This window comes from Hyaena hyaena, unplaced genomic scaffold, assembly GCF_003009895.1.
Source record: "Hyaena hyaena isolate Hyena2069 unplaced genomic scaffold, ASM300989v1 scaffold_1228, whole genome shotgun sequence".
Classification (NCBI taxonomy): Eukaryota; Metazoa; Chordata; class Mammalia; order Carnivora; family Hyaenidae; genus Hyaena; species Hyaena hyaena.
In genome coordinates, this window is record NW_024081854.1 from 348,099 (window position 1) to 354,407 (window position 6,309).

Here is a 6,309-nt window from a genome sequence, read left to right on the forward strand (position 1 = left end):
ATCATTCATCTCGGAGTCTCCCTTAGGACCTCTTGCAGGGCTGGTTTAGTGGTCATGAACTCCTTCAGTTTTTGTTTGTCTGGGAAAGCCTCTATTTCTCCTTCTATTCTAAATGACAGCCTTGATGGATAAAAGGATTCTTGGCTACATATTTTTTCCTATTCAGCACATTGATGATTTCCTGCCAATCCCTTCTGGTCAGCAAGTTTCAGTGGACACATGTTCTACCACCCTTATGTGTCTACCCTTGTAGGTTAAGGCCCATTTGTTCCTAGCTGCTTTCAGAATTCTCTATTTTTGTATTTTGCCAGTTTCACTATGATATGCTGTGGAGAAGGCCTATTCTTGTTGAATCTGAAGGGAGTTTTCTGTGCCTCCTGGATCTGGATTTCTGCATCCTTCCCCAGATTAGGGAAGTTCTCAGCTATAATTTAAGTTTTCTGCCCACTTCTTTCTCTTCTTATGGAACTCCTATGATACAGGTATATTATGTTTCATTGAACCACTTAGTTCTCTAATTCTACCCTCATAGTCTAGTTTTCTTATCTAGCTTTTTCTCAGCTTCATCATTTTCCATAATTTTATCTTCTATTTTACTTATTCTCCCCTCTGCTTCCTCCATCCTTGCTGTTACTACATCTAGTTTATTTTGCACCTCATTTACAGCATTTCTTAATTTGTAATGACTATTACTTCCTTGAATTCTGCAGCAATAGATTTTCTGTGTTCCTTGCTTTTTTCAATTTCAGCTATTAATCTTATGAGTATTCTAAATTCTGTACCAGAGATATTATATATGTCTGTTTTGAGCAGTTCTCTAGTTGACATTTCTTCCTGTAATTTCCTTTGAAGATAATTCTTCCATTTCATCATTTTGGCTACTTTTCTGCCCTTACATGTTTAATAGACTGTTATGTGTTCTGCACCTGTGAGCACTACTATATTAAAAAAGGGGTCATATACTGTCCAGGGCCTGGCCAATCAGGTGTTTTTGGACTCTGCTGCATGCTCTCTGTTGTGACTCTGTTTTATCTCCCTATTCTTAGTGGTGGTTTGGAACTTCCACATGGTATGCTTTGATTTGTTCATTGAAGTAAACCTGGAAACATTTAGAAAAGTGATGGGGGGGGGGGACTGGTGGAAGAAGCCTTATCCCATACAAAGAGAGAAATTACAGGAGTGGGGGAAATGAAAAGCAAAAAGAAAGAAAAAAGAAGGCAGAGAATCAGAGAACTTATAGGACTTAATGCAGAGTGTGGTTTGGTGTAGGCAGGTCCTGCCCCCACTGTGTGCCAGCTGTCTGTTCCCTGAAGCCCAATCTTGTTGGTGATAGGGAGAAAGATGGTGACACCCCAGTCTCTCCTCCCCAGAACAGTGTCCCAGATCACTCTGTTCAGGCCATCTTCACAGTGCCATGCAGGCATGAGTGGGCCAGTTTGTCTAATTCCACAGTATGCCGTGCCTCCCAGGTGCTCAGCTAGGATTCAGACCCTGAGGTCTTAAAGGATCCTGCTATGTGCAACCCGGTTCTGGGTTGCCCAGCCAGCCAAGTGTCTCTGGCTGGTGGGCACCCACAGGGTCTTTTGTCCTTGAAGTGGGAAAATACCTTCTTCCCACAGCACTTAAGGGAGTGGACTCCTCTCTCTGTTCCTTTGAGCTCATTACTGAGCTTGAGGCTGGCTCCCCTCTTCCCCAGGCATTTGTACAGGGTGGACATCCCCAGTTCAAAGAAGGCCTTGAAACCCTGGATCCTCACTCTTAAGACCATTTGCAAGTTAGAAATTGGTTCTTTCTCCAGTTTTTTCATTCTCTTGTCTGGTCCGTGGTCTGGGGAGGTTTTTCTTGTCCAAATACAATCATAGACTCTCATAGCCACTCTTTCTCTTCCTTTTGTCTCCCCACAAAAAGGGATCCATCCCCTCTGTGCCTCCGCTGCCCATTTTATCTCTTCCAATTTGCAGTCACTAACCTGTGGCCTGCCAGGTTGTCCCTTTCAGTCCCTGGAGGTGTTTTTGTCACTGTGTAACCTGATTCCTGGAATTCCAAGTCTTCTGGCCTTAATACTGCTCTGTTTGAGGGATGAGGGAACTTTAGGTCCCCCGACTTCTCTGCCACATTAACATTAATTTTTAGAATGAGGAATTTTACACTTTATATTTCTGTTTAAAGTTTTTTAATTTTATGGGGCGCCTGGGTGGCTCAGTAGGTTGAGTGTCTGACTTCGGCTCAGGTCATGATCTCACAGTTCATGGGTTCGAGCCCTGTGCTGACAGCTAGCTCAGATCCTGGAGCCTACTTCTGATTCTGTGTCTCCCCCTCTCTCTGACCCTCCCCTGCTCATGCCGTCTCTATCTCTCTCTCAAAAATAAATAAAACATTAAAAATTTTTTTTGAATTTTGAGAGACAAAGAAAGTGAGGGAAGGGCAGAGAGAGGGGGGAGAGAAAGAATCCCAAGCAGGCTTCGCACTCTCTACACAGAACCTAATGTGGGACTCGATCTGACAAACCATGAGATCATGAACTGAACTGAGCTCAAGAATCTGATGCTTAACTGACTGAGTCACCAGACACCTCTATATTTCTATTTAATATGTATCTGTTTTTAAGCCAAGCAGTGACAGGTTTGAAATACTATATTAACGTTGTACATATTTTTCAAATCATTATATTATATGCAGATTATATTTAAGAATATATACATAGGGAAGCCAAGATGGCCTATAATGAACTGTGTATGCTAATGACTTAATTTAGCCTTTTTTATAATATAAGCATTTTCTATACAACTATTATGATAAAAGCTACATATCAAATGTGTAAATAGCAGGTGCTATGACTGAAATTTCACTTCCCCTTTCCCTAAAACTAGATACTCAAATCCGATATATTCAAATAAGGGTAAACAATATGTTTGTTTTGTTACCTTTTGAATTGTGTTTTACAATTATAATGTATAAAGCATTAACAACATAGAAGTTAAATGTGTTGTATCTAAGTTTTCTTGATATGAAGGATTCACATAATCTTTAGCACTTACCGCAACAAATGATGAATTTGTATACATGATCACTTCATAACTTCAAGCACCGATAATGATCATTTTCTGTTTTTGCAAGTGTAAAGTAAATTAATGAATTTTTAAATGGCTAAATGCCAATGTAGAATTTCTTTGCCCAAAAGTTGGAGATACGAGAATGCATAAAAAAGATATTTATTTTTATAAGGTTTTATTTAAATTCCAGTTAACATACAATAAAATACTAGTTTCAGATATAGAATTAAGTGATTTATCACTTAAATACAATACCCAGTTCTCATCACAAGTGCCCTTCTTAGTACCTATCACCCATTTAACCTACCCCCCACCTCCACAAATACCTCTCTTCCAGTAACTCTCAGTTCTTTCTAGTCAAGTATATTTCCTCATTTGCCTCTATTGTCCCTCTATGTTAATATGTTTTGTTTCTTAAATTCCAAACGAGTGAAATCATATTGTATTTCTTTCTCTAATTTATGTCGCTTAGCATAATCCTCCCTAGCTCCATCAATGTCATTGCAAATGTCAGTATTCTATTTTTTCATGACTTATATTCCATTGTGTGTGCGTGTGTGTGTACACAAACTAAAAGGCAACCTTTGGAATGGGGTAAAATATTTGTAAACGACATCTGATAAGGGGTTGGCATCTATATTATAAAGAACTTAAAATGAAAACACTTATACACACACATACACACACACATGCACACACCATTTCTTTTTTATCCATTCTTTAGTCTGTGGGCATTTGGACTCTTTCCATAATTTGACTATTGTAGATAATGCTGCTCTAAAACTCAGGGTGCATGTCTCCCTTCAAATCAGTATTTTTGTATACTTTGGGTAAATACCTAGTAGTGCAATTTCTGGATCATAAGGTAATTGTACTTACAACTTTTTGAGGAACCTCCATGCTGTGTTCCAGAGTGGTTGCACCAGTTTGAATTCCCATCAACAGGTGTCAGAGGATCCCCCTTTCTTGTCACCCTTGCCAACTCCTCTTGTTTTCCTGTGGTGTTGATTTTAGCCATTCTGATTGTGCGGTAATATACCATTGTAGTTTTGATTTGCATTTCCCTGTTCAGTGATCTTGAATATCTTTTCATGTGCCTACTGGACATCCAGATGTCCTCTTTGGAAAAATATCTATTCGTGTCTTCTGTCCATTTTTTTAATTGAATTATTTTGGGTTTTGGGTGTTAAGTTTTATAAGTTCTTTTATAATTTAGATACCAACCCTTTATCAGATATGTCATTTGCAAATAGTTTATCCCATTCTGAACTTGCCTGTAGTTTTGTTGATTGTTTCCTTCACTGTACAGAAGATATTTATCTGATGAAGTCCCAGTGTTTCATTTTTGCTTTTGTTTCCCCTACCTCAGGAGACCTATCTAGAATTGCTACAGGCAATGTCAAAGAGATTACTGCCTGTATTCTCATAAATGATTTTTATGGCTTTGTCCCACATTTAGGTCTTTAATCCATTTTGAATTGTGTGTGTGTGTGATCCAGTTTCATTCTTTTACATGTTGCTATCCAGTTTTCTCAACACTATTTGTTGGAGAGGCTTTCTTTTTCCTAATGATATAGAAATTAGAGCTATGAGTCCTAAGGAAAACTATTTTTTAAAAGTACCTATGTTCATGGAACATACGACAATGTATACACATGAGGAAAATTGAAAGGAAAAATCATAATTCTAACAAGTATCTAAGATATTATTTGACTTATTAACTTAGATTATAATCCAAATATTATAAACACACATAAAATTAGTTGAGTGTAAACTTTGTGTGTGTGTGTGTGTGTGTGTGTGTGTGTGTGTATCTAAATTGAGATGAAGGCAGGCATGGCATTTTTTGTGTTTTTACATTTACTACATGAAAATGCTTTCTCGTGCTGGCTGTATATATGTGTCTATATATGTGTTTGGAGGCTATAACTAAAACACAGTACAAATATGGGTTATTTTTTATGAAGAGTTAAAGTCTTTTGGAGTTTTGTTTACCTAAAAGTTCATCCTTCAGCGATGGAATACCACTGTTTTTGCGGTGAAGGAAACTTTAAAGATACACTGATGAAAATAATAGGAAGAGAGAATATTGTACATTTATTTTCTCAAAAAGGCAGGCTTCTACACATTGCCCAATGGGATCTAAACAAAGGGAGATATCAGATAAGATAACTATATCACTATGCAGTTTTTTGAACCGTGTGTGGCCTATGCTGTCTTTGAGTGACAACATGAATAATAAGTGCACTTCAAATACAGCCAGAAGGAGAAAGCAATTTCATGTAGGAAATATATATAGAAACGTAGAAAATGCCTGGGTTCATCTCAATTTGGGTACTACCATAAAAAGATAAAAGTTGATTTTCTGGAATTAAAAGTATATCAGTTACACATATAGTTAAATGACAAATACTTGGTAAGAAGTATTTTTGGTCCTAAATTAGAATTCAAAGTAATTAATTTGCATCATCTAAAATAAAATGAGGTAGAGCTTACCTCAAATATTGATATTTCTGGTGTTTTCTAACATGTTTTTCTCTCAAGGATCACTATGTTTTTCATGCCAATGTGCATACATATTCCAAGAATATTCTGATCTAAGTCAGACCTGGAGATTTGCATATAGGAATAATTTCTCTTTTGATAAGCTAGATAGGAGTGAGTCTAGGAGAAGGAGACTGATGAGCAACTAAATAAAAATGGAAAAGCAAATACAGTTGTGTGGTCTGCAGAAAGAGAATCTTGGTTTTTTTTTTGTTTTTCTAATAGTTTATTGTCAAATTAGTTTCCACATAACACTCAGTGCTCATCCCCACAAGTGTCCTCGTCCATGCCCATCCCCCCTCCCCCCCACAACCATCAGTCCTCAGTTTTTGTCATCATTCAAGAGTCTCTCATGGTTTGCCTCTCTCCCTTTCCCCCACCATTTCCCCCCTTCTTCTCCCCCTTGTTCCTCTGTCAAGTTCCTAATAATCCTCCTATACGTGCAACCATATGGTATTTGTCCTTCTCTGCCTGATTTCTTTCGCTCAGCATAACACCCTCAAGGTCCATCAATGTTGCTACACATGGCCAGATTTCATTGTTTCTCATTGCCATGTAGTATTCCATGGTATAGATAAACCACATCTTCTTGATCCATTCGTCTGTTGATGGACACTTAGGCTCTTTCCATGTTTTAGCTATTGTGGAGAGTGCTGCTATGAACATTGGGGTACATGTGCTCCTATGCCTCAGCATTTCTGTATCCCTTGGG